The following is a 25,024-nucleotide window of genomic DNA, read 5'->3' on the forward strand; positions in this document are numbered from 1 at the left end:
AAAAAAGCAATTGAGAAATCAACCCCTGTAAATTCCTCAGAGATAAGGGAGAGTTTTAAAAACAAGCCCCAAAAAACCCTGTAACTCCAATATCTGCTTTTGTTTTAATTACCCCAGAGTTTGGTTTGGGTGATTGGAATCAGGGATGGGGAGGTAAGCGAAGGAAAACAGGTACCAGTGAGGCATCTTGCACGTCCTTCAGAATAGGAATGGCTGTGCCAAGCAGAGCCCTGCTTTGTGCAGAGGCAGGAGTGTGGGAGGGACTGGCTGGGCTGCCAGGAGGAGCAGTGATTTGGGGAAAAACCTAATCCCAGTCCAAAGCCTGCTTGGCAAAGCTGGTTGGGAACTGTTCGCTGCAGTGGCCTGCATGGCTCAGTACCCCCTCTGGAAAGCAGGACAGCTCGTTTTTGGAGACATTGCTATTAAATAGCAATGGAAGGGAAAAGAGAAAGAAAGAATGGAGCCAGGGAAAGGGAAGGGAGGGAAACTCTGCTCACATGACAGAGCAGGAAGATCCTTATTCAGATAAACACCAATATCTTGGGGATGAACAAAAATTCCCTGGACCACCTATAAATGTTATCAGGTCTTTACCTCACTTCTTTTTTTTTTTTTCTTATCTACTTTATTCTGGCTTGTTTCCCCCTTACTTCTTCTTTTCTTTTTCTTGTTCTATTCCTTTTACAGGATCAGAAGCTGCAGGTCTCTCGTGTTTCCCAGAATCCCAGTTGAGATCTTGTTGGCATCTGGAAGGCAGAGAGTGGCAGGGGTCAGGAAGGCAAAGAAACATCAAGTTGAATCATTCCTATTATTTGAGTCTTTCTGGGAAATGCAGACCACTGGTGTTTGTATTGCTGGTTTTTACCCCTGGAAGTTCCTTTCCCCCAGGGAAAGAGAGCTTGGGTCAAAACCCTGCAAAGCAAGTGATCACACTTTTTCTTCTGTTTTTCAGACTCAAACAGCTGGATGGAATCAGTAAAGACTCTAAGAAGTTCCTGGTGAGCAGGGAAGTTGCAGCAGGAGGTCCAAGACTTTCAGAAAATAAAAATTCAACAGGGAAAAAGCTATTTTAGAAAAGCCCCAACAATGAGATCTTCAACTGGCATTTGCAATCAGCCACGGACAGAAATACATCCAAAACTAGGCTTCCTTATTTTTTCATTCTTGCTTCTCATATCAATGCCATCAGTAGTACTGCTTATAACCAATTTGCAAGAGAAATGTCTCTCAGCAGCAGGTTGAATTCTTTATTACATCTATTTCAGTATCAAACCATCCCAAGAATCCTTCTGAGACTGAGCTTCTCCCAGTGCACCATGGAGATGCACTGCACCTTTTAATCAGGAGGGACATCTCTATTTAGTTTGCAGACTTCAAAATTTCTTCTGTTCAAAATGCTGTGTTGCTACCTGAGTGAAACCAGAGATAAAACTCCAGCTGATACCATGGATTCAGGAATCGACAGATAATTAATTTTTAAAACTTGGGACTGAGTAATGCATTTCCTTTGTGGTTTGATTTTTTATCTATTTTTCTTATAAACCAAACTTCACCCTCTCACCACTTAAATTGAAACCATGTCTTTCTGGAAGAGGATGGTGTTGGGACTAAAATACTCTCCTGGGGCACTCTGCTGGGCATGTCTTGGCTCCTATGCAGTGTCCTGATGTGAGCAGTTTTTACATAGGATATTAAGTCTCTGTCTCTGGATCTAGGATTAGGAAGGCAAGGTCCATAGAGATTCAGTGAAAGGTCCAGGTGACTGCTCAGAGCTGCGAGCCAGTGTCTTGTCCTTGGGAGCTGAAGTGTCAGAGAAGGACCACAGAGAAGGACCACAACCTCCCAGCAATGACTTGCCCAAAGGAGACTGTGTTTCTCACATTGTCATTTATGCCTCTGAACTGAAAGCCTAAAATAGCAAATAGACAGTGGGGATGATCCAGTGACTCAACCATCAGCATTCAAAGCAGTCACCTAAGATATCTGCTTCCTTTGGCTTCCAGAGAAACACAGACCACTCCAGGGGACAGCTTGGAAGCCGAAGGAATGGTCTCTTTATTGAAATGAAGTTGCAATATGAGCACAAATTCTGCTGTATCTCTGGTCTTTTGTTCCTCACATGCATAAAACAAACTCCCTGTTTCCTGCCTTCCCAAATCAGGGTAAATGTTCCTTCAGGGCAGGAATCTCATCCTTCCTGTTGTCCCTGAGCAGCATCAGCATGGGGGCCAGGACAGTCCCCGGGCGCAGTGACAGACCCCAGTGAGCCCTTACCACACCACAGAGACACAGAGGAGGAGGTGGAACTCCAGCTTAGATGTGGGACTTATATTGTCCTGCCCAAACAAACCACCTGGATTTAACAGCACAGAGCAGGGAGGATTTCCATGTCCATCATCCCACCAGGAAGAGCTTCACTCTGCTCCTCTGCTGCTTGTCCCTGTGTCAGCACAGGGATTGAATGAAGTGATGGAGCTGCAGTTCAAAGAATGTGTGCAGCCAAAAATCAGGTAATAACAGTAACTCCCAGTCCTGAATCTTTTCAGAAAAACATTTACAAGAGGCTTTTTCGGAGCAGTAAAGATTTTTCTCTTCTTCTTTTTTTTTTTTTCTTTTTCCTTTACTACAGTGAAATCTTTAACAAATAATCATTTTACACTGTACAGTTCATCAATAAAAGCAATAACACCAGGTTATGTAATAAATTAAATATGATGTGTAGTTGAAAGTAATCGTGCTTTCAGGCATCAGCTTCTTGTCACATTAAGGGCTCTGGCAAACAGGTTTAATATTCGTGGAATGAACAGAATTATTGACAAGCAGAGGAGGAACTAGACAGCAAGTGAGCATCATATTAATTTTTCAAAGCTCAATATTGCTTTTCCTGCTGACAGTGCAACAAACTTTCGGGGCTGGCTTTTGTAGCAGAGGGGTTTGGTAGTGGTGGCTCGTTTCTCCTTGATCTGGTTTTCTGTTACTCTGTCAAGTCTGTGCATTTTGGAAGGGAGGAGGAAAGAGGGAGAAAAATCGTGGTAAAAGGAGCTTTATCTTTGAGTTTATTCTTCTGGATAATTCAATTTGAGGTTAACCCAGATTAACTCCAGTTCTACCTTTCACTATATAAATGGTCATCTTTCAGTATTTCAAAAAGTGGTCCATAATTCCCGTCACATTTTTGGAATATACAAGAATTTAGGTACTTCCCACTGCTCTTTGGCTTACGGAGAATCTGGTGATTGAAATGTTGGAGATCCTTTGGGACAGAGTTTCTCAGTATGGACAGTTAAATTTCAGAGAAGTCAACTGGGTCATCTGAGCTTCCTGATGTTCAGAACTGCTCAGGGGTCACACAGAAATAGAAACTGAGAAGTCAAACTTCCTGAGGTCCAAGAGGACCAGTTTCCCAGAGCTGAGTGTAGAAAGTGATGACAATTCACCCTTTTACCTAAGGATTCCCAAAGTGCTACAAACACAGCTGAAGGGAAAACCAAGTGTGAATGGCCACTCTGAGGCTCCTGTGTTGTCTGAGACAGAGGTAAAAATAGCCTCTGACATTTCCCTTGTCTCATACTTGAGCCTTAACCACCACACCCTTCCTCTGGATGTCTCATGCAATTTGTCACCCGAGAAAGAGAAAAAATAAAAAAAGGTGCTAAATAAAATCTTCTGTTGAGAGGCAGAGGAGGTTTCTGTGGTGTGGTGGTCAGTGACTGATAGCACAGGTTACTGATGGAAGTTGTTGCTGGAGATGCTCCAGAAAGAGCCTCTGCACCTCTGAGATTTCTGCACCCCTGGGAAAAACACTTCCCAAAGCAGCTCCCTGGACTGCCTTTTCCATTGTGAGTGGAATGGACTTGAGCTTGTCTCCAGCATTTCTAAGGCAATGGGTGAGATATTATCTTGTTAAATTAAATGTAAGGATCCCTGCAGGAGGCAGTTTGGGAATACTCTCCTTCATCTACATCAAGGCAGTCAACTCCTTGTTTCTGAGTATTTTCCATAACCCCAGGAACATGGGGAGGAGGAAAATGGGAAGCAGGTGAGGGCAAATAACAGCTCTGGGCTGGTCAGTGGTGCTCCACGGGCTCTGTTCAACCCTTTCTCTCTCCTCTCTCCTCCCTGAGGGTGTCAGCAGAGCTGCCAGGACAGGCAGTGCTGGACTGAGCTGGGCAAGCTTTTGAGCTTGGCATCATTTGATTGGCCTGAAAACAGTAATTTTAGAAGGGGGCATGGCTTTGCAGGCCCCACCAAATAACACTCAGGTCAGATCTGCTCATCACAGTGAGTTTTTGTGGGCTGACCTGGGCACACATGGCCAAATTTTCAGTCATGACCTCGTGTCTCTGCAAAAATCCATCACCAGTGAGTGTGGTCCCAGCCACAGCTTCCTTTCAGCTATGAAATGTGCCACCTTCCTCCTTCCAAAATAACCTGGTATAACTTCATTGCTCCAAAAAAATATCAGAGCATGAGGGAGCCAAAGAGGAGTGGGGAGAGAGCAGAGCTGCTCATCTGATCCCACTCAGACCCATTCATCCCACCCACTCCCACAAACTGAATCAAATCCAAACTCTGGAAGGAACAGGGATTTCTTTTTCACTGAAAGGTGAGGGAACATGTGGGTTCCAGTCCTCCCCTGTTTCACCAGAAAGCTGATGAGCTGATGGATGTTGTCAGCATTCAAATCTGCCCGTGTGATCGTCCTCGCTGCTCTCCTGGGATTTGTTTTAAAGATTTTTGTACCTAATTGTATCCAAGACTGGATAGATCACTGGGCTGACAGAGTCCTGGGAAAGCATATAACTGAGTGGGATGATCTCAAGAGCAATAGACACAAATTCTTTCTCTGCTTTTCTTCTGTTTCACCCCCTCCACGCAGAAAAGAACCCAGGAGTGAGAGATGTTAAAGCACCAAAAAAGGAACCAAGATTTATCTGGAAGTTTGGGACAAAAGTGGGAGAAGAAGAGAGATATCAGCCTAGGAGCACCCTTTGGTAATGAGCTGTTTCAGAAAATGTGGAAAATGTTTGAATTTCAGGCACCAGCTGTGTGTCCTAATGGAGACCAGCAACCTAAAATACCTTGGAAAATGCTGTTAGAGGCAGGTAACAGAATAAACACAGGAGAAGCATGAAGGTGTTTGTATCTGAGGCAGAACCTGTCTGCAAAGTGCTGGAAGGTTGGAAGAGAGAACCAAGCAAGGACTCAAACATCCAGGGTGGGACTTGTGCCCACAAACAGGCCCCTTCCTGCCAGTGGGAAGGAAATTTCCTGCTCTCGTAGTGAGAGAAGGCAGAGGGAAGGCTGATTAATGTGCTGAACCTGTGGGGCTATCACAGCACAGCAAAGCCTCGTGGCTTCAGAAGAGCTCAGCACTCAGAATAGGGCTGAAAGAGTCAAAACAGGAGCTCCAGGAAGCATCTTTAAAAATCCAGACTGAAATATTAATAATGAGAATTGCAACTAAGGTCTTTGAATTGCTCTGGGGGGAGCCCTTGTTCCAAGGGGTGCCTGTTTCCCTCCCTGCACTGTTGCCAGTGGGACAAAGTCAAAAGGCTGGACTGTCATGGGTGAAAAGTGGGGAGGTTTTAATTTATTTTTTTTTTATTTATTTTTTAAACCAAGCTCTTTCAAAGCTGGTGGTTATTACGTGTCTTTCAGCCTTCTGTGCACCATCGAAGCGTTTCTTTCTCGTGGCAGGTGAGGAAATCCTGCCATTCCCATCACCTGTGGTGCAGCAGGAGAGAGAAAAACATGCAGAGAATTATGTGTCGGGCTGTCAGGCTCTGAAGTGCATCTGAGGATCCCAGTAGGTACTTAACTGCCTATAAAAAACTGAGGCCATTAATTCCCCCCAGAAATCAGTAGAAGATCAAGAACATGCACATGGGTTCCTGAATCACGGGGCGTCCCCTTAATCTAAGGTGCCTTTTCTGAAAAGAGCTGCAGTGTTTCTCTTACAGTGATGAGAGTTAGAAATGGATTTGTTAAAGGAAAACAAAGCAAAGCACAGTCCTTTGTGTTAAATCTGTGCACAAGTGATACTCCTGGGTTCCTTCCAGATTTTTTATTATTGTTAAAATAAACAAGGTTTAGTTTTATCCTCACACTTTGCCTATTCTCTTTAACCCAGGTGCTATTTTTGAGTTGAAAGCGTGCACACACAAAAAAAAAATGCAAATCCCAAATTTCAAAGGCACCTTCCACTTGGAATTGGATCTATTTTTGTCCCTGTGACTATCTTGCACAGCTCTAATTGTCGTGGCCCGCTCTGAAATCCACAGTACGAGCCTCTTGCCAGTGTATTTTTGGATTATTGCTCATTGTGATCAGCCTTTTGTGTTCCTCTTGATATGGGCCAAATTTTGACATGAGGTGCTGAGTCATTCACAAATGTGGATCTTATTTGTGTCTCAAAGAAATCTTCCTTTTTCCGTTCCCCTGTACCTGGGCCAGCACCTGGCAGAGTCTCCCCCATTTCCCAGACAGACAAGGGAAAAAAGCACCTGAAACACATCAAAGTGCTGAGCAGCTCAAAACAATTCATTTAATTATTATTATGAAGTGTCTTAGGGAGTGCCAGCTTGGTATTGTAGTTTCTGTGCTCATTTGTTTTGGGGAAAAAAAAGCTGAGCACTGAAAAAAAGTTCCAAGAAGAAAGGGAGAAGTGGAGCAAGAGAGAAAAGAAAGAAAAAGAAAGGGAGAAAAAGACAGAAGGAAGGAAAGGAGGAAGGAAGGAAGAAAGAAAAAGAAAGAAAGAAAGAAAGAAAAAGAAAGAAAGAAAGAGAGAGAGAAAGAAAGAAAGAAAGAAAGAAAGAAAGAAGAAAGAAAGAAAGAAAGAAAGAAAGAAAGAAAGAAAGAAAGAAAGAAAGAAAGAAAGAAAACTTTTGAAACTGAGGTATATGGGCTTGGGGGTGAAATATTTAATTTCTGCCCACCAAAAACACAGTCATACCTGAGTGGTAATTCAATGAAAAAAAAAAAGTTGGAATGAGGGAGATGATGATTAATTTTCCGAAGGCAAATTACGTATTACAAGCAGTTTTAGGGAGTGATGGAGAGGGAAAAGGGCACTTGATGTAATGGGGTGGAAAAGCCAAATAATTCCATCTCTGCTGTAGGACTCTGTTTCCTGCAGTGCTTTCCCCACATCCCAGACTGCAGTACAGCCCTGGCTCTGGCACTGCTGCAGCTACCAAGGCTGGTCAAAAAAGTTTTCACACCTGTGAAAGGATCTTTTTGAGTCTCCTGCAGCTGAGATGACTTTGGGGATAACTATTTTTCCTTCTCTTTCAATTCCTTATCATATGTAAGTTCCATGTGATATTTTCTCAAGAGGAGGGAATTACTTTAACCAGGCAATGCAAAAAAAAAAAAAAAAAAAAAAAAGATGCAATAAGGGGGTGGATCTGTAGCAGTCTCTGCAGTGGCCTCTTCATGTGAGGGGTCCTCCCTTTCTCTGAAGGGCCTCTGTGAATGGCTCTTCCCACCCTGAATTTTGGGACGCTGGATGCAAAATGTCTGATATTGGTGCTGCTGCTTTGTGCCCATCCAGAAAATGCCCCTGCCCTTCCTGCAGAGGTGTGTGGGGATGGGTGGAGCAGGCAGGGGCTGCAGCCCTGCTCTTTAACCTGGTGAACTCGTGAAGAACAAGCTCCAGCACCAACAAGCTGTTGGTGCTGCCCAGTTGTTCCACAGACCGCTGGGTTATTTTAGTTCTGTTGCCATAACCATTTGGCTCCCTCGGTACTGTCACTTGCAGATGAAAATGAAAAGCCCTGAAAATCAGGTGAAAACGATCCAGCATGTCCAGGGATGGGTGTGTGTGTGAGCACAGAGCAGAGCAGGCTGTTGTCAGTACATTGTTACGCACCCCAGAAATGGAGGGTTTGACACTGCAGAGAGAGTGAGAATGTCTGAGAGAGAAGGGGAGAAACACAGACAAATGTTCCTCTGCTTATTGTGATGGGAGACCAAATCTCCTTGAAAGTGGAAATTTGATTTTTCAGTACCCAGGGCTCCCAGCACACTGAGTTTGTCTCTGCTGCAGAGCCAACACACACAGGTCTTAGAACTACAAAATCCTAGAAATATTTGGGTTGGAAGGGACTTCAAAGATCATCTCATTCCACCCCCTGCCATGGGCAGGGACACCTTCCTCCATCCCAGGTTGCTCCAAGCCCCATCCAACCTGGCCTTGAACATTTCCAGGGATGGGGCAGCCACAGCTTCTCTGGGCACCCTGTGCCAGGGCCTCCCCACCCTCATTGTAAAATCTTCTTTGGGATAAAGAGCAGAAATTTCCCTGCAGTTCTCAGCCTTGTCATGCAGAAGGTCTGTGGAAGAAGGAGGTGGTGGTGTGGATATAAGAAATCAGAATTACATGGGAAAATCCTTACAGGCAGGCCAAGGGGAAAATTTCTGAAGACACTCCCAGCTATGGCCACAGCAGCCACTTGGGTGGCTCTTGACATGGTCAGAGATCCCAGCACCTGTGGGTGACACTATCAGAGACCCCTGGGTGGTTTCCTCCTGGGATAGTAAGGGTTGATGAAGTCCTGCCTGCTACCTATGCAGGTAATTCCTGCCATCTTTCCCCATCTCCATGTTTCCTTTGTGTGCAGATGGAAAGGGAATGAGCAGACTGTGCAAACAGTGCAGACCTTGGACTTGACAAAGGTGTCACCCAGTTTATGTCATTTTATTTAGAACCCGTAGCAGAGCTCTCTTGGATTCCATCAGTGCATAGGAGAGGAGAAGGGACTGTCCCAGGAGAGCTGCCCAGGGGCACACAGGTGGGGGTCAGTCCCATATTTCCATCCAGCTGAGGATCTGTGTCTTTGGCTGCATCACTGACCGGAATGGAGTTCACCTTGATTTACACAGGAGGTCGAAAGGGGAGAATTGAGCACAGCAAGCTGAATCTTAGAATAGAAAGAGGCCACTGGAGAGGGAGACAGAGTGCAAGGAGGAAAAGCTAACACTTTGGTCCCTGTGTCTGTCTTTGCAGGTCCCTCAGGCAGCATGACCATAAACAGTATCTTCAAAAAATGTGAATATTATGCTCCTTTCTGACAGTTTTTATACCCAATTTCCTTCTGCCTTTACAAGTTGCTGGAGGAAATAAATATTTAATGACACATTTCAATATTTTAATGTGGGTTTCTTGGTTAAAACACCACAACTCTGTCAGTGAAAGGGTGACAATAGAATTACAAAGTAATGAGCATTGCAGCAAGTGGGAAGTTGGTTGGAAAGGGGAGGGGAAGGGAAGGGAAAGAAAAGAGGCAAAGCTGGCGTGGCACAACTTCTCCAGGTGGAAATCACCACTGACTCATTCCAAGAGCTCATTTCCAGAGCTTGCTGGGGAGGAAAGACCCAGGCTGTTTGTTGTCAGACCATTCACCAGCCCTTTCTGTAAAGCACAGCAGAGTTTCCCTCCTCCGTGGCTTGGCTGGGATGTGTTACTCTGACCAGGATCCTCACGAGTTCTGAGCCAGAGGGACTGAGTGGAGCAAACACAGCCCATGGCTCAGCTTCCCAGCTCCCCAGGGACAGGAGCTCCTGCACTGCTGTGGCAAAGAGCCATCAGTGACCTGTTGTCCCTTCCCTGGTCAGCCTGTGCTGGTGATTCTTCACTCTCAGTGTACAACAAGGGGGTTGTAGACCTGGGCAGCTCCACCACATCTTTTCCATCTCTCATTCTGCCCCAGGACACTGAGCCTGCTGCTTCTCACTTTGTACCAAGTGGATTGGTTTTGCTCAGTCAGGTGGAATCATTAAGGCTGGAAAAGGCCTCCAAGACCATCAAGTCCATCCTTTGACCCATCACCACCTTGTCAACTAAACCAGAGCACTGAGTGCCATGTCCAGTGTTTTCCTGGACACCTCCAGGGGTGGGGACTCCACCACCTCCCTGGGCAGCCCCTTCCAATGCCTGACAGGCCTTTCAGTGAAGGCATTTTTCCTGCTTTCCAGCCCGAACTTCCCCTGGCACAGCTTGAGGCTGTTTCCTCTCCTCCTGTCCCTTGTTCTCAGGGAGCAGAGCCCGACCTCCCCCAGCTCCCCCCTCCTGTCAGGGAGTTGCAGAGAGTGAGAAGGTCCCCCCTGAGCCTCCTCCTCTCCAGGCTGAGCCCCCCCAGCTCCCTCAGCTGCTCCTCACATGACTGACTCTCCACACCCTTTCCCAGCTCCATTCCCTTCTCTGGAAGTGTCTTTCTTGCAGTGAGGGGCCCAGAACTCGACACAGGACTTGAGGTGTGGCCTCACTGGTGCTGAGCACAGAGGCAAAAGTTAAGTCCTTAAGTCCTGCATGTGGCACTGTCAGGAAGGCCACGTTTTCACTCATCCTCATCTACATTTGAGGTTGTTCTCTTGCACAGGCAGGGACTCGTGTTGTGCACCCAGTGCAGTGTATCAGTGGCAACCACAGGAAGAGAACACAGAAAATCACATCCTTGAGTCGCTGTGGACCTCGTGCCATCCTGTGTGTCCCCACACAGTGACTGCCACAAATAACCCCCATTCCTGGTGCTGGGCCAAGGCTGCTTCATTAAACAACACTCATCAGGGGGTGCATGCATAGACTGTCAGCCTTATTCTTCTGAGACAGAGGTGGGCTGCAGCCCAGGAAATGTGGCAGTGAGTGGCCTCTGTGCAGACACAACCTGGGAATGAAATCTTGGGCTGGGAACTGCAGTGAATATTTTATGCCACTCCCTCCCTCCCTTCTCCGTTGGAGCTCAACAGCAGTCTCTAGCCAACATAATTCTTTGTGAGTTACTTTCGTTAGCAAAACCTTTCACCCTAGGAAGATGTTCTACTTAATTAGTAAAAGTTCAATTTTTTTGTCACCGACAGGGCTCCATACATCACCATGTCTGGAGAGTCATTAGCTGTAAAATTAATCAGGGTGGATAATGGCTGAATAGAGTCAGAGCCCTTTGTGTTCCTTCCCACATCTCTGCCTCCAACGTGAGAACTTTTTCAAGAAGGGGAATCCAAAAAGCATCTCCAAATATCCAAGAGACCAGTTTCTAGGGTAGCACTGGAGTCAGGGGTGTTCCTGAGCCTGAGGTAGAGGGGGGCAATCAGGGAAAGAATGGGATGGAAAGCCAGAGGCTTGTCAGCTTTGATCCACCTTCGTCAGACCCACCAGGAACTCCAGCTGAGGGACTTTGAAAGGATGCTTGAGGGGTGAGGTTTTCCTTTCACCCACTTGTGGGAACACATCAAAGTAAATCATTTGCCCCTTCTTCATGGGCAAGTTTGGTGTAAGTTTGGGTTGTGAAAAAAGGCCAAACAGAAGGGTTTGCCACAGACCATGGCTGAGGGCTGTGTGCCATGAGAGGGTGTCCTAAGGAAACCCAGGCCTGCAGGAGAAATTCAGACAAGGAGATGACTGAGTTATACCCCAGCCTGTTCCTGTGGGGCACCAAAGGAGCCCTGACACAGTGCTCTGCCTCCTGGCAGACACTGCTGGGTGTTTTTGGCAGCCCCACTTTATGACCCCTGATCATTCTTCAGGGTTGGTGTGTGGGAGGGATGAAACCAAAGTGCCTTTTCTCCTCTGCATTGCCCAGGATTGCTGCCAGCAGAGTTTTCTGCAACACATCACAGCTCAGCCTTGGACTCCTTCCCCACTGGATACTTATTTCTGCTCAGGAAATCTCTGCTTTAGGTATTTACTGCAATTTCCTACAAGCTCACCTATTCCAAGTGGGTGGGCAGACACAAGGAGTCCAAATGACCAGCGGCTCAGCATAAATTTGAAAGTCAGCTTCTTGCTTGTTTTTTATCCTTTCACCAGTTTGCTCCCCATTTATGGAGCCTGGGCTTTTCTTCTGGCATCTGGAGCCCCTCTGTAACCACATGCAGATCGGGAATGTTGCACCAAGTTGTGCAGAGGATGTTGGACACTTTGCAGGAATCTTGGGATGGGTACATTAGCTTAAGATGCTCTAAGAATAATGAAATCCTGTCTCCTGAGCACAGGACACGTGTCAGTCTCACATCACTTTTTCCTGCTCTGTGAACAGGGAGATGCTGGTAGCTAGTTCTGATGAAAAACAGTGATATCCTTTATTTACTTTCTGTTGCTGTTATTATTATTATTATTATTGTTATTATTATTATTAGGAGGAGGAGCAGTCCTTACAATTTGATTGGTAGCAAAGAGAAATAATAAGGGATAACACAAGTGACTACAAGCAAGTTGATTTTACTTATAATTTTCCACAACTGATCGCAGGATCTCGTTAAAAGTAAACTCCTCGTGCTGCATTTCATTTTGCTACAGAACAAGACCAGACAGGAGGGGAGGAAGGAGATATTTCATTTGAACAAAAATATATCTTCTCACTCTGTAATTTTCCTCCTCAGAAAACATCTGAGGAGCCGCTGCCCTGGGAACGACTTGCCCGGGCTCAGCTCTGCCTCCTGCTCATAACACCGTGGCATTCTGGAGTCTTCTTTGACTAACCAGTGGCTCAAGGCCTCCAGCTCTGTCCTCACACTCCTGTCGAGTGCAGTTAAGTGAGTTGTTAACAAATGGGAAGTGATTTCTCTGCCACATCCCCCCCTGGGTTCCAGTCGCACCCAGCCGGAATCACAAACGCCGGGGCTTTGTCCCTAAGAATGAAGCATGTGTGTCTGGGCAAACAATTTTGTCCTTGGTGTCTGATTGATTTATAAAGCTTGTTTTCAGTGTGTTTGTGAAGGGATAAAGTAGGAAAAAAACAGAGCCTCATGCCTCAGAACTCCTTGATTCCTTGCAGTGGGACATCCTTTAGGCGAAGTGTCTCTGCAGAGCTGCTCTTGTGCTTCCCTGGGCAAAGCAAGGGGGTAAAACAAATGTTAATATTCACCCAAAGCAATATAGATTATGCATTTCTCTCCCCCCTTAATCATTCCTTCTGAAAACAACAGGAAAGGGGAATTTCTCTTAGGCTCAATTGAAAAGTTTTGTTTTCCATTAAGCATAAAGTTCTTTTTCATCTTTGGGAATCCTTAAGCTCAAGACAAATACAATTTGGATAACATAAAGCCCTGTTTTCTTCTGAAGAGACTCTTCATTTCTAAAATGCCAAAATGGGATATTATCTTTCTTATTTGCTCTTGTTTCCAGATTAGCTATTTGAGGGAGTCAAAACAAATTTGTGAAAATCTTCCCTGCGCCCTGAAATTACTTTTTCAGCAAACAAAAAGTTGACTTCTAACATTATACCCAGCTACAGTTATCAAGATTTGTTTCAGGCTTTTCCCAAGCACGTTTCCCTCTTAAGCTTTTATTAACAAGGACTGAAAAGCTCAGTTTCCAAACAAGGTGGACTTTCAGGCCACAGGAGGGTTTGACAATGTCTGTGGTGTGCAGGACCCCAATGGGTGGGCTGGTAATCTCACATATACAGGCAGAAAGATCCCCCAATCCCCATCAAGATCCCATCTTTAAAGCACTTAATAGGTGGACCATTAGCACTTTAAATATTGTGCAGATTATCCCTGCTGATTTAGACAAAGAATGAAATGGTATTGATTCAGGATTATGGCCAGGTAAAGACACCATCATGCTGTTTGTTTTGTGCTTGATGTTCATTAAATGAACTAATTTATAGATAGGATTAGTGAGATCTATAGGACAGAGGGCAGGAACTGAAAGCAGTACCTGAACTACCCGAACTGCCTAAATGGAGACTGGATCAGGGTTTAGGGGAAGAAAAGAAAAGGAAATATGGGGGAAAGATGGGTGAAATATGGGTGAAAGACAAGATGTAAACTGGCCTGAATTCTAGTGTAGTGAGGAAAGTTCTCTCAAGTTCTGTTCTATCTGAAATTCTGCTGCTTTGCACTGAATTCTCCTGAGCATAAATGCACAACTTCTCATTGCCAGTTTGGGATCAGATAGACTGGGAGAAGGTTCAGGTACAGAGCTGTAATTTGCTTCCCCTCTGCACCCATAAGTTATTCCCAGTTATCCCCAGAGTGCACATTTCACTCCTCTGGAACATCAGCTACCACAGCTTTCTCCCAGAGGTGCCCTGGTGCCGTTTGGCACTTGGGGTAGTCACGAATCTTCTCCCAGATTTAGCAATTAGTTTGATATTTACCTGGGGAGTCGATGAGAACATTTTTTAAATGACTACATCTCAGGGGGGGGGGGGGAAAAGGGAGTTTTCCATACAAGTATACACAAAATACAGTAAATTGATTTCCAGATTCTCTTCCTTTCTCCCACCCCTTGGCACTCAGCACCCCTCTTGTGCCGGGGAAATCTGCTGTAAGTAGATCTTGACAGCCTGAGAGACAGTGGTCTCTGAGGGCTCAGAAATCACCCTGTGCTCCAGGAGACACATTTCCAGTCTCCCTTGTGAGGGCTGTGCTGATCCTGGCTTTCCTTTTCCCATCTCACCTGTTCCATGCTGAGGGAACATTTGGTTCACAGGTCCACAGTGCTCAGCACAAGGCAGCCTTGATCTCATGAGAGGCATAAGGTGCTGGTATCATACCTGTAAGGAAAGCAAAGGTTCTCCATCCCCCCTCCTCTTGTCTGAAGCTGAGAGAGGAGTACATTGGTGTCCACAAGAGGCTTGAAAAACAAATCATTTTTGTGTTTGTTAAGCGCTGAACTTCACACAGTACAAAACAGGCAGGCAAACCTGCTCAGCTAATTAAGATCCGGGGAAGGAAGCAAAATGGGGGCTAGTGAAACTTCCCAGGAAGGCTGGAATAACTCACCAGTTATTAAACTCTATTAAGCCAAAGAAATGCCAGCACAGGATGATCTCACAGCCCAGCATCATGCAGATATCACAGAGAGGGGAATCAGGTTTTTCCAAGTGTTTTCCAGCTTCATTGCAGCATCTGCCCCAGGCACAGAGCACCCAGACAATTTGATCCAATTTGTTAGCAAGATACATCAGGCTTCTCCATAGTCTCTTTAGTCTCCCAGGTTCCAGGATGAAAAACCTCTAAGTGCAATTCTAGAGCAAAAATGGCTCCAAGGCACCCAGGTTAGAATGAATGTGCTTTAAAAGCATCTGTTAACTCTGTATTTCTTTTCAGCAATGAAAATTACTTCACACGCTGCCTGCAATTTCCATACACAGGACTTCAGTGCTTTGGTGGATGGAAGGAAGGAAGCCTGGAGCATGCAGAGGGGAAGGTACAGCACAGCACTGTGCATAGCACATTTTGCAGTAATCACTTAATCTGAGTTCTTTTCAGACTCTTCCCTGCAGGGTGATGTCTATGCAAGAGTCTGTTTTTCAAAGCATCACCCATCCCCTGCTTGTTCACAAAACACAGACCAGGACTCCTTGGAGGATTTGCCACAGGAGGCTTTGCAAACTCACATTTGCCTGAGGGACTCCTATCCCACCTCTGGTTTTCCAGCTGGCTCTGCCTGCTTGGTAGTGGCTCTTGGGGACCAGGGGAAGCCCTCCTGGCCAGCAGCTCTCCATCTCAGGTCAGCCAGTGGAGTGGCACAAAGAGGCACAGAGGAGACGTGGGGTGTTGCTGGTGATGTGGAGCTGTAATCCTTGAGGGGTGAAGGTGGCACATTCAGCCCTAAGGGAGATGTAGGGAAGTAAATCCACCATCCCAAGGTGATCTGCTCCTCCAGCTCTCTCAGGAAGCCTGTCCCTCCACAGGCAAATATTTCACTGGGTATCACCCACCAAGACTCAGTGGGCACTCACCCTTTCCTGCTACAAATATCTTCAATTGTCATTTGTTCCTGATTCCCCACAAAAACTTGAGCTCAAGTGCTCAAGTCCTTTTTTTATCTTTCTTTACTATTGTCACTGTTTTTCCCGTTCCTCCTCATCATGCAAACCCAAAAGCAAATAAATAAACCCCAACTTAATTGTACATGTGCATATGAACGGCACAAAGGAGCCATTAACACAATCAGCAAAAAGCACTAATTCCAACAGTCTTTCCCAGGGCCCTTTGTGGAATGTGATGTTGGAAGACCCTCTGTCAAGCTGTTCAGGAGTGAGGTCGCATCTCTGTCCACCTCTGCTTCCAACCTCCTCCCATCCCTTGAAACCCCTGCTTTCCCTGGCCACTCTCCTACTATGATTCTCCCTGGCATCCCAGGGTTGCTCTTCCCCTCTTCCTGCCTCTCCCTGGGCTCTCTTTGCACCCTCAGATGTGGGATGCCCAGGGTGGAAAGGGCATCTCCTGCCAGTTGGCAGATGGAGGGAGCAGATCTGGATGTTGCCACTGGAGATGGCAACAGATGCTTCCTGGTGGAGGCTGTGCTGGCTAATTCAGGGCTTTGTGGTTTGAGACAGAATCCCAATTATTTCCAATTAGGAGATTGCAGTGACAGCTGCTCTGAACAGGGCCTAGTCTTGCAGCTGAGGAACCTGTCTGCACGTTCAGTTGGGCTTGGATACCTGCATTTCCAGCACGGAGCACTCATCCTGGGTTTTATTATAACCTCTTCTTCTTTCCCCTCTTGTTAAGGTCCCTCTCTCCCAGGAAAAACACCACTTCTCATGAGGAATTTGGCAGTGGAAACACCCTTAGCTCTCCCTCACCAAAATCCATTTCTTTTTCCTTTCTATATGCAGGATTTAATTTTCCTGTTGTGCTGTCCAGCTCCCCCTCTTCCCAGTTCTCCCATTACTCCTGCCTGCCCTGTGATGTATGGCCCTTGTCAGGCAGTTTTGGCCTGACCCAGGCAGCCAAAATCAGAGGAAAACCTGGTTTTATTTTGCCTGGGGAGAATTCATCACAGAAAGTGTCTCATTTAGGGAAATTAAGGATGAAGGAAAGGGAGAGCTGGAAATTTATTCTGGTTTAGTGTTAAAAACATATCTATCTACTGCTGTGTTAAAGGCTGGTATTTTCTCTCCACTTTCCTTTTGCTCTTGTCCAACCACATCACACAGTCCAGAGGCAGAATTCAGGAGAAAGGGGCACAGGGCCCCTTGCTGGCTTGAAAATGCTGCCTGTGGTAGAGAGTGAACAGGATAAGGAGATGTTGAACAAGAAGACACGTTTCTCTCCATTCTGTCTCATAACTACTCATCATAGGCAAACCTAATCCTAAAAATACAAACTAGACAAATCCTTTGGAAGGAGAAGGAGGAATCTGCGGTTGCTGGCTTTGGTTAGAATTCAGCTACATCCTTGTTTGTTTGGATACTGAGCCTGTTGAATCACAGCAGGGCTGAGCAAACCCACAGTGAATCCTGAAGTGCACTGTGTGCAGTCCTGGAGAGCCTCTTCCACAGCTGCTGTCTGCCCTTCCCCAGCACAGGCACAGGGATCCTTCCCCATCTCCCTTTTCCACCTCCCTGTCCAAGGTGCAGTGAAAAGTTCATGGTTTCCTCAGGGAGTATTTCCAGAGTGTGTTTTCTCATATAGGGGAAGGTTTGCACTGTGGGCACCAGGGAGCTGTAAAGCAGATTTGGGGGCAGCTGAAGGGCAGGTTTGCCATCAGAATTCCTTCCTCTGCTATAGCAAACCCACATCTGGAGAGAGCCTCTGACCTATCTGGAGAACCATTTGTCCTGGGGGGACACTGCCCATGCTGAGAAGGTGATACCAAGGGCAGGCCAGGTCCCACCTTGATCCAGGTGATTTAAACAGCAGTGCTGGGCTGGGAACAAACCTCTGCTGCTGTCAAACTCACTGACACCAACAAGAATTTTGACAGCAGGTTTTGTCACATGGTGTTTTTCTTGATCCCTGCACAGCAGTGGTCTTAATCATGCTTTCCATTTTACCTGGGATCCAAGAGGGAAGATTTTAGTCCAGGAGATTTTTCAGTGTGGTGTTGGAATGAGTGTTGTCTATTAATTCATGTGGAGCCCTTAGATGCTGCAGAAGATAAGTGCCTTGTAAATACAGATAAACAGATCAGATTAGACCTTGACAGTGCTTCATGCAAAAGGCATTTTTATGTGCAAAAATAATAACATTGTAGAGAAACAGCTATTATTTGAAACCTTGGGCTAGAGCTCCCATAATTGATATTGTTGGAGGAAAGATGAAGCTAATGGAGAAGAGCTGCTGTGATTGCCCTTTTGTCATTGACTAATTCTTCCAGCAACCAAAGCCACATTACCCAGCTCCCATTTAGACCTCAAAGCAAGTGGCCACATTTTTCAAGAGGGCACAGCTCAGTGAGAGCTGAGTCTTTTCAGAACTCCTCTTGTGAGTGCTGCAATGGCAGGGAGGAGGGAAGGAGAGGGCTTTTGGAATTGCGTCCTCTCTTTTACATCCTGACTACTTGGAAATCTGGAGCGTGGCATGGCCCGGAGAACTTTCACTGGCCAGGAACGTGGGCTTATCCATGTCCTCCTCAGCAATTTCAAAGGAAGGAGAGGGATGTGGGATTCCTGTATTATCAGCTCAACAGGGGCTGATCACAGCTGCAGTGTAACTGGTTCCTGTTCCAGCCCACTCAGGTACAAGCTCCCAGCACATGGGAGATTCCCCCACTGATGCAGATTATTGTCTTCCTAAACTGCACAGCTCTGGTCTACTGCAAAGGCAGACCCTGGATCTCAGTTTATCCCCACAAAAATGAGAGATGGAAAAGCAGAAAATAAACATCTGAGTGAGCTAGGAAAACCTGAAACAAACAGCAGTTTTGTTCCTCAAACAAGTTCCAATTAAGTAACAGCATCACTCCCTCAGCACTGCATGTTCCCGCTGCATTAGGTCCAAAACCCAAGTGCTTAAAAGCCAGGGGATAAATAATTAAGAACATCATGCATCTTTCATTGCCTACATAAAGCATATAAAGGGTGAAATCCCGACCCATCCGAACACAATGTCAAAGTTCTTCTTGACTTTAGATGAACTTGGATTTTACCTAAATTGTTTTGTCAAATACAGTGAAATGTGTGGCATAAGATACCTCAACAATCTTAATTCTGACCCAGGAGAGATAATTTTCTATCATCATTTCTAGAATTTAAACAGAAAACAAAGGCTGTTTAAAAAAGATGAAACACACCTACAAAATGAATGTTGATTTGAAGACAAACAATATTATGGAAATCCTCTCTTTTTTTAATATAAAAATGAGCACATATTCCCCTATTGCAATTGCAGATCAACTCAATAATAATGGCACTTAGAAATACTTCAACTAACTAATCATATTTGCCACTTAAGAATATTCCTTAAAAGAAAATGTTTGTGCACCAACTTCAATCAAATAAAAATTTCACATAAAAGAGGGGGAAAAAATCCTAACAAACAATCCACAGGTTAAGCATGAAGTTGTTTTGTCAAAATAAAAAGTGCACTTCTTTGTACTCAACTTAAAAACATATATTTATTATGTGGGCAGTATAGGGTTTCAGGAGTCCTTAATCATTCATTTCCCTGTTTTTAAGTGTGAGGGCTTTGCAAATGATGTGATAAGTAAGTACATTGTTGTCACTTAGCAACCTTAACTCGTTTCTGAAGTGAGTTGTTTGTTTCTATTATAGATGAGGCACTCGGATACCATGGTGATGAGCAGCTGAGACCTTGTCTGCTGTGCCAGAGCCCGGCCTGGTAAATGGGATATTCCTTGGAGGGATGAGGTCCTCGCACAGACCTTGTCCACAGCACAGAAAAGTGGTCACTGGCGGTGTTTGTGCTGCCTTGTGAGGACCTGACAGCTGAAGACAAGACTCCTTCTCCTTTCAGGCTTTAGAAAACCTGGAATGTTGCCCTTAGCTATGGTCACCTCCCCAAAGTCCAAGACCCTTTCTGTCCATGGTGGCTTTGCAGCCAGCTCTCAGATGCTTTTGTTGTTATCATCAGCCTTCAGTGAAAAACTTTATTCTTTACTCCACACACTGAAAACACCAGGTTTTCATCTCCAGGCATCCTGTAGAACCACATTGGGCCTCTTCTTGTCCCCTAATTACTCCTTTATGCACTTCTTCTGGTGTATCACAGCTATAAAGCCAGTTTAAGCAGCTGGTGGAAGATTGCTGGCCTCTGGGAAGCCTGCTGTGATAAAGAACCTCCAGTGTGGTCCCTGCACATAGGAACTGATGCCAGACCTTGAGGTCTGTGCCTGGGGGGAAAAGGGAAAAAAGACAAATAGTATGGCTGAGACAGAACTCCCTCCCTCAAATGTGAGCTCTTGGTTTCTGGGAGTAAATTAAAGCAGAAGGGTTAATAACAAATGCCAAAATAGATTTTAGACAACTGTGTTCTGGTTTAAAACTCTATTTAATTGTACAAGGCTTCATTAAATCCCTGGACACAGTTGATCTGCTAGAGCTCACCTGATTTTTCCAAGTCTTCTCTTCCCTCACTCCTTTCCTGTATTTCCTGACTTCACACTCAATCTATTTGCATGGCTGTTACAGCTTCTTGAGTTTAAATTAATCTTTTAAAGAAGGCTGAACCACATGAACTTTCTTTTGGTTTTAGAAACCACATCCATATTCATAATCCACTAATCATGTTTGATAAATCAGAATTCATTGTGAAACGCACTAACCCTTCATGTTGCTTCACTTTTTAATCTCGTGGGGAAAGCAATCATCTCTGCAAGGGGGTTGGGCTGGGCTGTCTTGGGTGTCTGCTTGAGTCAGCTTCCCTGTTTGTACCATACAGCTTGTGCTTCTGGATCTAAGCTATCATCTCAAAATGTAATTAAGTCTTCAGCACTTCAGGAGCAAGAGGAATCTTCGCAGTGTGAATCAAACACCATCTTCTCAGTGACGCTGGCCTGAGTCTGCCACTCCTCTGGGAGAGCAGCTCAGAGCTTTCTTCTCATTCCAGAGGTGTAACCACACTGCAACCTCGAGATCCCTTTTGCTTCCCAGTCACAGTGGTAAGAATTGTACCTGCAGTCAAAGAACAAACAGAGCTGACTGTTTGTAGGGATCAGTAGGGGCTGTTGTCATTCAGTGGTTTCTTTAACCTGGCTACAGTTTGTGGGTAAGAGTGAGGAGATGGCATTTCTGCCCCTCAGTCATTTGCACAGGAATGTTCATATTCAGATGTTTTCTAACTGTTTCCAAATGGGGTTTTTTTGGCAACATCTACACAAGTGCAAGTTTAGCTACCTCACCTTTTTTTTTTTTATCCCCATTGTTTCATTAATCCTGATCTTTGCTCTAGAGGAGGAGTCTTCACATGAGTCCAGATCCTCTGCTCTGTTCTCTCTGCTTCTCCTGCCACCAGCTCCAAGATGGTCCCTTCTTCCCCACAGGCTGAGACAGGAGCCCACAGAGGGGGAAGGACAGAGATAAAGGGAAGTACTCTGGACCACGGGCCACCTCCTGAGGATGGTGTCAAGGTGCTGGCTCCACTCCATACACTGGAGCAGCTCCCACACTCCCAAGTTTTGGGCTCCTGTGCTTTCCCAGAGAAATACAGCTGTTATTTGCCCAGGCAGATTCTAAGCCTGCCACACTCAATAATTCAGTGGCGAACTTTGGAGCTGCGACCAGGTTGAAAAAAAATAACTTGCTTTAGTAAGTACGAAATCCCCATCCCTGCTGCCCTCGCCTCTCCCTCCCTCCTCCTCTCGGGCAGCCCCTGCGATCCAACCACTCCCCGCTCTTACAGGGAGCGCAAAGGAAAGGCGGGTGGGGAGGGGGAAAAAACTCATTTCCTCTCGGTGGGATGTTTATTGTTTTTCCTGCCCTCGGCAGCCCGAGGTCCCTGTCGTTTTCCGTGGTGTTTTACAAAGGGAACGGTTCTCGCAGGCACCGACGAGTTCATCCGCAGAGACACCCGGAGCCTGGAGATTTGAATTTCCACCTCGCTGATGCCGCTGTAATTGGGGCTCCCGGGGGAGGAAACCCTGACAAGTGACACAAATAAACCCTGCCAGACCCCTCTCAAGACCTGCAGCACGGTAACCCCGGGAGGGCTCCCGTGATCAAATTACCCTTAAACAAACGCTTCTGCGGGAACCGAGGATGTAACTGCTGAAGGTCAGCGAGGTGCACGTGGGACGTGTTTGCTGGGTTTTAGTCCCCATCACCCTCTCCAAATCAAAGACCAGGAGTTGCAACACCGGCAAAATGGAACTGGGGGAAGCTGCAAAGCTAATTAAACCTCGTTTCTCCAATTGTCTAGGAATACATTTATTTAGGCCTTCCCTACGCCTCTAGCTATTCAGGCATAATTACAGCAGCGCTGTTTCCCTGAATATAAATGAATAATATAAAGCACACACGTTTTCTTTCCTGTGAACTGAAATTTGGCAAGGTCTGTGACGTTCTTTTGGAGAGCTGATGAAAACATTTTGAAGATGTCAGCATCTCAGGTTAGGAAAGATTGATAGGCAGATAGATATGGAAATGCAGATATATCCATAGATATAGATATATAAAAATGATTTACAGTTTGCTTTCTTTCTCCCACCCTTTTGCAGTAAGCTTTTTAGGGAAATGACTTATTGTATAAATACATGTAATTTCCATGTAGGAGGAAAAATAATTAATATTGATGTAAGTGTCATTTAAACAGCTGGCAGAGAGTGTATTTCAGGTGCTGCACTGCTTTAACCGATGGTTAAAACAAGAAAAGTCCCCATAACTGACTCACAAACTGGTGTAAAAATTGTGTACTGACCTTGTACAGACCACAAATAGCTCCTTCTGACAGAAATAGTAAGGCAGAAATTACAGATGTAATACAAAAGTCATGGGATGAAATTCTCAGACTGGATTATGTAGGAAGTTCAAATTTGAAGACCAAAAGAGTTCATAATTATTGATTAAATTATTATTATATGTTAATTTATTCTGGATTTCCTCCAGAAGAGGCTGCTGGGTTTGAAACATAATCTTACTTATTAGTTAGCACAGAGCTTTGCTGTAAGCCCAAGGCCTGGAAGAATCTGTAAGTTCCACGAAAGCTTGATGGGACTCAAGAACTTCAGAAAGATTTTCTTAGAAGGAATTAGTCATGGTGTCAAGGGACTCCTTTGTTCCTTGCTGATTGTTTGTCTCTTAGTCATTAACTGAAGTTCACATTCCTGGAAGGAGCCCTGTTGACAGCTCATCTCTTGGGGTTTTGTTGCAGCAGAAGCAAGTCCTGGCCCTGGATCTCCTGTCATTCCATCCTCTCTGTGAGCTGAACTCTTCCACAAGAGGAACAGTTTGTGCCAAGAGGTTGGCATTCCCCGGAACAAAAATCCCATTCCAGACTCATCTCCCTGCAGCTTTTCATATCCCTGTAGTAAAGGACAAAGCCCAGGGAACTTTTCTTGAATGACATCCCAGGGGACGGGAGGAAAATCTCCAGCCCTCATCCCATCCACGTGTCCCAGTGCAGGGAGTGTCCCAAAGGCACTTCAAGGTCCTGAGGAGTCCAAAGTGTCCCAGGAGGTGCAGCCACCCTACCATCAGCTCACACATTTCCAACAAGCCCAAGTTTTCCTGCTGTCCCAGTCCCTCAGGGCCCCAGGCCATGCTGTGCTGGTGGTAAAAATCACGATCACAGCATCGGACTTTTGTGTGTTACCCTCAGCTCACAATCACCAGAAGATGATTTAATTGCGTGAGAAAATGTTCTCTTTAATCTTTTAGAATTAGTCATCTCTTCCTCAGTCATCTCTCTATATTTTTGGTTAGAGAGACTGAAAATCTTAATATATCAGTGACATTTATAGCACATGTTAATATTATAAAACGTCAGAGCTCTATTTGCAGAAATGAATACTGATGTGATAGGAGTGTTTTATTATGTCAGTGACTTTTATTATAAATATGATAAAACTGTGTCATCCTTTTTTTTTTTTTTCCAAATAAAAAATAAAACCACCTAATCATTTATCCCAAGGTTACTGCTCTGCTACCTGGTTAATTTATTCAACAGCACTGCAAAAAAAAAAAAAAAAATACAGCCTGCAATGGATTTTCCCGTAGTGTGGTCACTTGATGGATGTTGTCATTGACCTGCACGTTTGTTTAGGATTAGAATGTGACAATGAGCACAGAAACAGGGCTCACAGAGCAGCTTCCTGTGGACACAAAGCCAGGAGATGAAACCTAGTTTTAAGGGGATAATTAATCGTTACCAGAGAGTGAAAGGTGGCTTCATATCGTGGCATCTCCACTGCTGAGAGTGCCTCAATCCCACCAGCTCTGTCTGCAGATGATGCTCTTGAGAAGGTTCCCTGCCTGATTCTCCCCTGGCCCTCAGGTTCATTCCCAGACCCACAGAGATCTGGGAGCTCTGGATGGTATCTTGAATGAGCCCATTTTATGGGCTATGATACCATCTTACTAATTAATCTTTATTACTTTATTAGCTGGTGTTTGCTGTGGTGAGTAAGCTGAACTGCTCACAATAGGTTGTTGCACTTCCAGCCCCAAAAGGTGGCAAATTCACAAAAAAATAAGAGCTCATTATAGGGATAATGATATTTGATTGAAAAGATTAGTGATACTAATAATTCTATACATTTCTCCTCTCTTCTTCTGTTTGAATTTCCTTACTAATTTTTTTTTTGAAAATGGCAGAACCGTAAGAATCATCTTTACAGGCAATAAAATATCAACGTATTTAAAAGAGACAAGAGGGAAACTTGATTCAATTCATACAAAGTAACATAACTCCAGGGGCTGGGATTTTTCAGCGTGCCAAGAAATATCAGGAAAGTCCTCCAAAATTGGGAGCAGCCACCATAATGAACAGGCACATCCTTGGTCCCTGCGTGAGGAGGGATCTGTTCCCATGGGGAGCAGCACAGGGAGGACAGAGGTGGCAGCATTGAGGTGCTGTTGCTATGGTTAGTGGTGTGTAAGACTTCAGGATTTTATAATTATTTTTTTTAACTTTAAACTTTTCCTCGTCCCCCTCCCTTTCTGCCTCTGTGCAAAGGGAAACCCAATATTCCAGTCCTCGTAAGGAAGACATCTGGTATGGGTAGTGACTTGGAGGAGGTCAGGGTTGGGCTGCTGTAGCAGATAATAAACCCAGAGGAAAATTTAATAAGTGGGTGTTTTTAATGGTAGGCATCTAAAATGTCTATTGAGATGCCCCTTCTGTTTTTGCAGACCCCTCTGCTGCTGCTGAGACCTGGCAGAATCAT

At 45.2% G+C, this 25,024-nt stretch overlaps 1 long non-coding RNA gene across 1 annotated transcript; it reads left to right on the forward strand.

Moving 5' to 3' along the window:
- Positions 1-961: 961 nt before the first annotated feature.
- LOC113992526 lies at positions 962-22,875 on the forward strand. Its single transcript, XR_005565893.1, has 3 exons — positions 962-2,510; positions 15,061-15,160; positions 19,458-22,875. It is a non-coding gene; the product is annotated as an uncharacterized LOC113992526 (long non-coding RNA).
- Positions 22,876-25,024: the final 2,149 nt, after the last annotated feature.

The sequence above is a fragment of the Pipra filicauda genome, unplaced genomic scaffold (genome assembly GCF_003945595.2).
Source record: "Pipra filicauda isolate LSUMZ 115617 unplaced genomic scaffold, ASM394559v2 scaffold121_size3267253_pilon, whole genome shotgun sequence".
In the NCBI taxonomy this organism is placed as follows: Eukaryota; Metazoa; Chordata; class Aves; order Passeriformes; family Pipridae; genus Pipra; species Pipra filicauda.